At 33.9% G+C, this 10456-nt stretch overlaps 1 protein-coding gene across 4 annotated transcripts in view; it reads right to left on the minus strand.

Annotated features, from left to right (window-relative positions):
- The window catches only part of LOC106459514 (protein tweety-like), a 65200-nt gene extending 60015 nt beyond the window's left edge, over window positions 1-5185 (minus strand). For all 4 annotated transcript variants that reach the window (XM_022386016.1, XM_013919140.2, XM_022386014.1 and 1 more), the window contains exon 1: window positions 4685-5185. The gene's annotated coding sequence lies outside the window, so the exon portion shown is untranslated. The remainder of the gene's footprint in view (window positions 1-4684) is intronic.
- Between the last annotated feature and the right edge of the window lie 5271 nt (window positions 5186-10456).

A 10456-nucleotide genomic window follows, 5' to 3' on the forward strand; every position in this document is an offset into this window, starting at 1 on the left:
TAGTCTACTAAAACACAGCCAAGACAAGTTACTTCATACAAACCAAAGGTCAGTTTTATGTTATTGGATACCATAACATGAGTGCACGTGTGCCAGGTCAATATATTAAAAATAACAAATATATATAAATGTATAATGTTATGAGATTTAAGCTATTTAGTCTAAACATTTATGTTTTTGTGTTATAATTTGTGTTCATTCTAGAATGAAGAGGCATAGTATATATTTATTTCCTTTCTTTTTTTTCTTATGATCACGAGATCGGTCAAATCTACCGAACCTGTACAGAGATTCATTATTGAAAATAACAGATTAGATAGGATTGTGATTAGAGAGGACCTTTATTCTAATGTTTAACAAAGAAAATCCCAAATAAAAATAATAATATTTTCAACACTGTTTGTTAAATTTTGTGCACAGCTACTTAAGGGCTATCTTCATCAGCTATCCCAAATTTTGAAGTGACAGACTAGATGCAACGCAGTTAATTAGTGTCACCCTTTGCTAATTCTTGGGCTCCACTTGTCAGACCAAGTGGTGGAATTCGGCCATCACTTTTATAACACATTCACATACCCAAAGTGCAGAGCTCATTTTATTTTGGCAGTAATGGAGTTCAAACCTCTGTTAAACAATCCAGCATGTGGGTTATACTTGGTTCTTCAACACTGTTTATTGAACTTAGTAACAGTGTTAATCTTGCATATTGAGAAGGGTTGAGTAACACGTACATAGAGTAAAAAGGGGAAGGAATAGCTTTATAAACGAGGAGTGAACTGCATCCAGTTGAGTTAGAGCATATTAAAGAAAATAGCACTGAACATGAGTCAGTTAAGGTTAGTGTTAGTGGATATAAAGGGAAAAGTCTTGTAGTTGGGATTTGTTATAGACCACCAGGCCAGAATGTAGAAGTTAATGAGAAATTGTATAATGAGACCAGAGTGGTAGCTGAAAAAGATGTTATTATGAGATATTTTAATTTCAGGGGTATTGATTGGGATTATTTTGAGGCTTACAGTGAGGGGGGGATAGGTTTTGGGAAATTGTTCAGGATACTTTTATACACTAACTGGTGATGGAACCTACAAGAGAGGAAGCTATTAGATTTAATATTTACATCTGATGTGAACATGATAGACAGAGTGGTGGTTGGCGAGCATTTACATACAAGCAACCATTGCACTATTAGGTTTGGGATTTTACTACACGTAGAATTAAAGAATAGTACCTTGATTCCAAATTTCAGGAAAGCCTATTTTGATAGAATGAGACATGATCTGGCTTCTGTAGATTGGACTAGAGTTGGGAGGGGATCTTGAACAGATATAGGAAGCATTTAGGGAAAAATCAATATGCAATAAAGTAGTTTGATATAGTGTCAAAGAGCCATCATGGTTTCACTAAGCAAAAGTCTTGTTTAACAAATCTCCCAATTCTTTGAGGATGTTACTGCAAGAGTTGATGAAGGAAATACTGTGGATTTGGTTTACCTTGATTTTCTGAAAGTGTTTGATAAGGTGCTTCTTAAGGACTTGTTACAAAAATTAAATCTGTGGAAAATGTTAATAAATTGGACAGAAAATTGACTGGAGAGTAGAAAGTACAGAGTAGTAATAAATGGAGTTAGATCTAACTGGATCACAGTTACAAGCAGTGTGCCTCAAGGCTCTGTGCTGGGTCCTCTGCTGTTTGTGATTTATATTAACGATATTGACTCTGGAATGACTAACAAAATATTGAAGTCTGCAGATTACATTAAGATTTTTGGGGTGGTTGACTATATCAAAGATGCTGCAGACTTACAGGGAGATTTAGATCATTTGATGCATTGGGCCAGTATGTGGCAGATGATGTTTAACTATCCAAAATGTAAGGTGATGCATGTAGGTTTTCACAATTCAAATTATTGTTATAATTTATTTGGGAATACATTAAATACTGTGGTTGAAGAAAAAAAATATTGGTGATGTGATCCAAAAATCACTTAAGTCTTCTAATACAGTGTATTGTAGTTAGAAATAGGGCTATTAGGGTTTTGGATAGCATCTATTGAAATATTGAATACAAGACAAGAGATATTGTTTAACTGTATAGATCACTTGTAATGCTTCATTTAAAGTACTGTGTACAGTTTTAGGCTCCCTTCCTCAACCAGGACATTGAATTGTTGGAGAAGGTTCAGAAAAGAGCCACTAGGATGATACCTGAGATGGTGGGATTGTCCTATGAGGAGAGACTACTATCTCCAAACTTGTTTTCTCTGGAAAGGAGAAGAGTCAGAAGGGATTTGATTGTGGTGTTTAAGATTATTAAGGGTATTGATAATACAGATTCATCAAACTTTGTGTTTAGTAGTGAAAACAATTGGACAAGGAGTCATAAATTCAAATTTTAGCAGCATAGGAGTCATCTGCAGTATAGACAGTATTACTTTTTTAAACAGGGTGTTGGCTTCTGGAATGAGCTGCCTTCAATAGTGATGTAGGCAGAAAATTTAACTGACTTCAAAAAAATATTGGACAAATACATGAGTCGTAAGGGGTGGTTATAGTTGGGAGCTGGAAGGGACATCCTTGATTGGCTAATAAGCTCCTTTTTATCTGTTTAAAATTTTATGAAATTTATGATATTAGCCCCAATGTTACTATCAACATACTATATTGTATCATTTGCTTTGTTAGTTATATCCTATATCCCTGCTACCTGTAGAATAATATATTGGTTGAAAACAACAGAATCATCCATAAAATGTTCTCCCAGCTTATATTCATAAGAAATTTTGGCATAGCTTTCAAGATTCAAAATGTAATCATTTAGCTTTATCTCTACCACTAACATGAAACAATGGACAGCTTGACATCCAAAATAACGAATGCTAATGTTGCACTTCCCAGAAATCATGTGATCTAAAAAGGTCATTTCTGGAAGTATGCTACTATTCTAATATATTTCAGTAAAATCTAGTAGCACCCTTATATTTTATATTTTGTTTCTTCAAAGACATTTTAGGATCATTATTTTATGTGCAGTTTTAGAATAATAACATTCTTTTCTTATACTGAGTCTTGTTCTGCAAACATTCTTTATCTGAGGGCGAAATAAATATTAACATATTTAACATTACATCACATATAATCTGCCTAAGCTGTGAAAGGATGTTTAGTACATTCTAACATAGGATACATTTGATAACTGTTCTGTAGTAATCCAAATCTATACCTAGATTAAAATTCATAATTGCTGCTGCTCACTTACTTTGCTGTTAACAACAATCACACATACTGTCCTCAAATGTAGGACATCAAATCCACCGCAAAAAAAAATCCACCTTAAGTGCATTACTCAAGACACCAGCAAAGCAAATGCCGTTGTCCATTCTGAAGAGATTTTTTCTACTTTGATTCACTTGATACACAAGCAGGGTACAAGACAAGCATGTTAACCAAGTTAAAAACAAAACTTACATTAAGTTTCATACTGGTTGAATATGTTTGGTGAAAACATAAAATTACAGGCAGCATTCCAAGGTAAAACTAAAGCATAAACTTTGTCACATTTTGCCCATAAGATATTAAACATTCACGTAAAATAAAAAAATACTCCTAAAAAATTGATAACAATAATTGTATAATGCTAGCAGAATACAGTAAAAGAATCCTAAAAACTTTGTTTTCAAATCCTGATATCCTTTATCCTTCAAATAACATAAAACTGAACTTACCTTTTCTATTTGCTCTGAACAAAGGACTATCTAAAATTGTCAAACTACTGTAAATTTAAAGTAATAAACTTCAATGTCCCTCTGATACTAAAACATACAATGATATAAAATGAAACTACACATTTTGATGTAGTGCATGTTAATTCTGGTTTTGAATTACATTTCAGTTATAAGAGATGTTCCAATAATTAATCTAATACAGGTAATCTATTAAATTCAATTGAAACTGACATCTTAAATTCATAAGAAGATGTGTTAGTATTTTTAAATATTATAGTTATTGATCAGCAGTTTTATTTTATTATAAAATCTTAATCTTTGATATTAATGATTGAAAAAAAAAAAGAGAGAGATTAAAAGCAAAATATTTTAGGTTGTTGTTTTATAACAATTGTTTTTGCTAACATACTTGTCATCTATCATAAAATGCCACTGCATTAACTACCATATGCCATCACTAATTTCAAAATTGTACATAGTTTGAACTTTGAGTAACACTTTACTAGAGCCAGATTTGTTATATGGAACTATTTTCACTTTTCTAAATGTATTTGCACATTTATATATTGTGAATTTATATATTGTGCACAAATTAGTTAAAATTAAATGGCCAGGTCAGAAACCTAGAACTGAAGTACAGATGGATGTCCACAATTTTAAACAAGTGAAAAAAAATTAGGGTAGTAGACCAACAGTACTCACAATTACAAGGACTCTATTCTTTGATCTAAATAATAGATCGTTGAACATATCCACAACTGGAAGTATATGGTATGTTCAGTGTTATCACATCTAAAATCTTGGAACTTTGATCCACTGATCTAGTATTATAAAATGTGACATTACTATGTATACTAATTTACTATTAGTGTTAGAATTTACAACAAAAAGGTTAGGCCTATGTACATTGTAATAAGTAATACAATTTTACACACAAAAAAACAAAACACGAAAAAAACTTACATTTTATCTAAGCCTAAATCCAATATTTGTCTTTCCAATTTCCCTGTTTTGTTGACAAAGTCCGACTAATAGAAGTAGGATAAACAAGTTCCAACACGGCGTCTCTTTTTTTTTTTTTTTTTTTCTTCTTCCAAGATGTAAAGGTTCCAATGTCCAATTAAGAATCCAAATTCCAACTTTTACGGCAAAGTCGGCTACTATTAATAGTACTAATGAGTCACACTCACACTTTATTAGTTTATACTCTTGTCCAATGTAATTGTAATTCGGTAATTCACTAATTGGTAACTTTAACTTAAATAAAACTATATGAAAGAAGTAAAATGAAATGTAAAAAATACTACACTTGCTATACTCATTTTAACAAAATCAAGATAACATTTCACTAAAAAAAACAAAATTACTGGTATTACATTTAAAGAGATTTATAATTCGAGAGCTAAATACCCATTAGGTCACTCTCGTTTTCGATTAAACATTTTGTAACTTATGCTAAATCAGTTCTAGTCATCTCTTGAGGGGATTCGTAACCATACTGAATCAGTTTCTCAATATGAAACACGAGATCGACCAAACAATTTCAAACATGGGTTCTAAAACTCATCTATAATTACAAATAAAGAAAAAAGTCATTGTAAGACAATTTTATTATTATTGTTTTGTTGTTTTAGCTTTATTGTTTGGTTTTTCTCTTTCTATTTTACAAACAAATGTATCTTTATATTGTAATATTTAAAAATGCAGCACATAAATAATAACTGCCAATTTTCTTTTTGTGTGTGTGTGTGTGTGTTTCGAGTTCCATTCACGTGCAGGATGGGTCATCTGATAAAATTAGAATTTTACAAATAGTATTACATCAAATACAGGGTAGAAAATGAAAACAAATCCATAAGAATTATATTTCGTAAATTTATCATTTCTAACAGGCAAACAGAAAATATAAAACTAGGCTTTGCTTGATTTCTTCAGTTTTAAAATAAACTATAAAAAGGAAGTTTGTTTTTAGAACTTCCGTGCGAGAGTTTGATTGTTTTGTTTTGAAGTTAAGCATAAAGCTACACAGTAGGCTATGTGTGCTCTGCCCACCACTGGTATCGAAACCCGATTTCTAGCATTGTAAGTCCGCGGATATACCGCTGTGCCACTGGTGGGCTCGCGCAAAAGTACACAATTCACAAGAACTATATGCAATTAGTCGTCGCTAATTTTGGACTGGCAGGCTAAAGAAAAAGCAGCTATCAAAGTCACATACATTCAACTTTAGGGATAGCTATGTGCAGATAATCATTGTGTAGCTTTGCGCGAAAATTAAACATAAAAGGATTTATTGCGTGAGAAAAAATGTTAGAATATGTACTATTTGGCCTTTACATTATATATTTCACTATTTTTTTATATCATTGATTTATTTTAGCTGAAACATGAAATAATAGACTTTTGACATATCGTAAATGGTCTTAAAGATTTTGTGAAGCTGTTCATATACCAAAACAGATACATCAATGCAATATACATTTCTGTGTATAGACAGTGAAAATTATGCATGAAAGTGCTCAAATTTTCCATAGAAATTTTTTTTTTCAAAACTTGAAGTTGGCCAGATGGACAGCTCAGTTCTCCAACATGTCAAAACACCAGTTCAACTCAACCATGACTGTATTATCACATTCACCCAAGTTTCTTTTTACTCAAGTGCTCAGTCGAGTCAAAGGCTGGGCTACACAAAGTTAACATCAAGAATGAGGTGTCTGACCTTGAGTTCAGCCACTTTAAGCTTGAAATGCTTCAGTAATTGTGCAGATCTTTTTTTTTTTCACCACAACATTTAATGTTGGGGAGGAATGTTCCTAACCTCACTCATGGGTACCTGTACTGAAAAGGAGTATCAAAGCATATGTTAATGGGTCACTTTACAGTGAATTTCCCATACATTACTTCACAACAAGAAAGACAAAACTACTTATTCTCAATTACTGCAAAACAGATGCAGATGGATTACTAGTAAACTATCGTTGTTACTCCTCCAAATCTGAAAAACTACTGCAGCCTAGGTTGGGTCTGACTACAAATAAGAAAAAAAATAAAAATAAAAATACAGCAATCAGTTTACATAAAAAGAAATAGTGGTCAGCCCAACTCTCTCAGAACTAAGTGATGGTTAGTATTAACCAACTAAAGTACATGGATGAGTGGTAGAGTTCTTGGCTGATAGAGGAGCACTCAAGACATTGGTTGGCCTCACTGTGTATCAGGCATGCTAAGTAAAGCCATCATTCTGGTCAGTTGATACGTACTTTGTTCTGGTGATTGTTGGCTGATTAGATATGAATGAAAATGCAGGTCTCCAGCTATATCTAGACAACGTAATCCAAAAGATAGATATAGTTGTTGCCAATCTCGATTCTAGTATTGGGATATTGGAGGTGGACCTACTGTGTAAAATGTCAATTTTACTATGCAACAGGAAACCTCTGTCTGCTGGAAAACCATTCATTGCCAACAAGATTTGGTCCAAGGACAGTGAATAGAATACGAATTTGTTGAGGAAGAAGTCACAGTGCCTCCAATTGCACAAGAAATGTGTTGTGGTGTACTATGGATGAATTCTAGTGGGTTGCTATTGTATAATGCAGTTATGGAACCAATACATAAATCCACTGTGTCCTTGAACAATTATCTCTCTGAGAAATGATGTAATCCCAATGTTGCTCTGTGATTATGGATATTTAGCTATTTAGCTTTTCTCAGAATGTTCATTGGCATGGTAAGCAAACTGAAAGTAGCTGAGTCTATTAGTACTACTAGATTTGTTTTTGTCCTTTCATGTCATGACTGTGCAAACAATTTAGACTCGACATAGCTTCTAAAGCTTAGTAAACTGTTGGCCAAATATGCCAATACATTTATGAACTAGATGGTCAATTGTGTCAAATAACTGTAACTCGCTCTCACCTAGATATAGGTGATGCATGTCTAATTATATAACCTTTGTGTATGCTTTCCTGAAATGCTAGGGACGTAACCAGGGCTGAAATACAGCATAAATTAAAAGACGTCCTTCAGAGATTGTGTGGTCATTCTGAGGAGTAATTGTCAAGGAAAAGTAGTGTTTACTAAGATCCTGTTTTGATTTACATATGTGAGAAAGTGGTAACCAGTATTGATGCACTTCTACTTTCACAGAACAACGAATGGTAGGAACTATTAGATACATCCATTGATTCAACTCTTTAGACCTGCCTTCCACATACTGGTAAGTTGAGCTAGAGCATTAGTGCAAGCTACAATTGTAACCTGTGTATCGTGCCTACCACTTTGGATAGGCTACAGGAGCTTTCACTGAAAGGCTACTACCGGTGGACAAGGTGTCTGATCTATGTGGATGATATCTTGATGTTTGGTCCCATGGTTTTATCTGCTAAGAACTTGATCATTGTGCTTCAGAGAATAAGGAAGTCGGTCTTGAAAATGAAACCAGGAAAGTGTGAGCTTATGTATATACAACTGGAGTTCCTTTGTCACACAGTGGGTAAATGTGGAGTCTCTACATATCTACAAACCTTGTAGCAATATGAGACTTGTCTCCGCTCATAACCAAGCATGAGATCCACCACAATTTCCTTGGTTTTCCATCCCATAACCAATGTTTTGGCTACTTTTTCCAACATTGCTGCACATTATCTGCTCTCACAAAATCTGATTCACATTTTAGATGGACTGGAGATAGTAACCAAGTATTTCATGCACGAAAATGTACTTTTCTCAAACACTCATATCAGCATATCCATAATAGGATTGTCATTTCCAACTGGACACCAATGTTGGTGATAATAGAATTGAGGTGGTATTGTCACAGTTGGAGAATGGAGATGAATATATGCTCATGATGCTAATCATATGTAGATAGCTTCTGAATACATGCTACATAACAAAATATGAACTACTTATTATTGCAGAATTCGTCAGGTATTACCACCACTACATGCAGAAAGGGTGAATGTAATATGAGCATCTTCCTGCAACATGAAATTTTCAATGGAATATTTTACCACATGATGAAAACCTGTGTGTTCACCAAATGTCTTGATCCTGGACCCCAAGTAAAAGTAAAAGTTACTGCTACAGCAATATTAATATAACACCATGCAATAGTAAATTCCACTAGTTGTTGGATACCATGATTGATTCCATAGGAGCTCTGGGAAGAGAAACTGAAGAGATCACAGCTATATCAGTACTTTTGTCATGCAGCAAGGAAAAGCATAGACAGTGCAGATTGAGGAGCCTAATGTAGATTGTGGCATTTGTGCAAGCAGCTACGAGTGAAAGAAAGTGTGTTATGTAGTATGCAAACATAATGGGTATTTTCTACCCCTTTATTTTGTAAAGATAACTCTAAAGTTCATCTAAAATATTTCAAAATGTTTGTGCATCCGGGTGTATGTAATTTAACATAGAATGCTGGTCAAGGAAGTGGGTAAGTTTCTTTTGCTCTAGTTACCATGTTCTGGTATTAGAATATTGGAAATGGACCTACTGTGGAAATTGTCAGACCAATTGTTTCTGCTGAAAACTTATTGTTCTAGGTCATTAACCCGTGATATCATGTACCTTCTCTTGGAATAGATGTCTGTAAATTGAACTTACAATGTGACATTAGACAGCAATCTTCTTCACTGACAAGTCAAGTGATACCTTGAGGATACAGTCTCCCTTAATTTGTGATATGAATTGCTAACACTTACTTGAGTGAAGGATGGACCTTGGGAAGTAGTCCAGATATTACTTGACTGCACTTTTGAACACATCAGAGGAGAAATCTGCTTCGCTTAACTCACCTGAGACGGTGGTAACATCATACCTTTAGTAGCATCTCTGTCAATATCAAACAAAAACAATCACGATTTCAGAGATACGAAGTAGTGTAGGTACCTAACAAATATGTGGTTTTACTCATGGGTGGCAGAACAATGAGTCACGAAAGGAGAGTCATCTTCCAGTGGGTATTCTCTAGAGATTGCTCCATAGTGCAAAGCTCAAAACTTATGCCATACAAGAGTTCAAAAGAGCACAGAAAAGTACATGCATCAAGAAAAACAGAAAACTTCCACTAAAAGAAATCATATGGTCAAGGCACGAATATTTTCTTTACAACGTTACTCTGCAGCACTCTCAGGTGCACTGCATATCTTAAAGATAAGAATAGTCCCCAAAATAATGTGAGGAATTGCAAAAAAGGGCTACATATAGTTAAATCGGAATTACTAAATTTGACTGAGTCATAAAAAAGCAGAACACAATGTTAAAACAAAGTAAAGGTAATCTTTATTTCATATGAACAGAAATCAAATAGACGAATGCACTATAACACTGCTCTTGTTCACTGTTGAGAGCTTTAAATGTCAAAAGTAGATTTGGCTAAACTCCGAGGGAACATCTACCAAAGAATGAGAAGATTGACCATTATATACAGAATACATTTCTCCCAGAGTGCAAGCACCACCTATATCGTTTGGTCATTTCATCGGTTAAAATCCTCTAAGTATTGCTAGACCGCTATACAATCAGTCTCAATAGATTACATACATAATACTAAAATACACATTATTCACAGTCACGTCTTGTGGGAGATGTCAGCAATGCTAAAGTGGAAAGACCTGTGACAAGTATCTAGAACACTGAAAAATTAGCTGAATTCCAAAACTGGTCTTTCTATTATATTGTTACATCTCTGTTCGTTAGTTAATTTACCGTAAAAACTCTTTCCGA

This window comes from Limulus polyphemus, unplaced genomic scaffold (assembly GCF_000517525.1).
Source record: "Limulus polyphemus unplaced genomic scaffold, Limulus_polyphemus-2.1.2 Scaffold620, whole genome shotgun sequence".
In the NCBI taxonomy this organism is placed as follows: domain Eukaryota; kingdom Metazoa; phylum Arthropoda; class Merostomata; order Xiphosura; family Limulidae; genus Limulus; species Limulus polyphemus.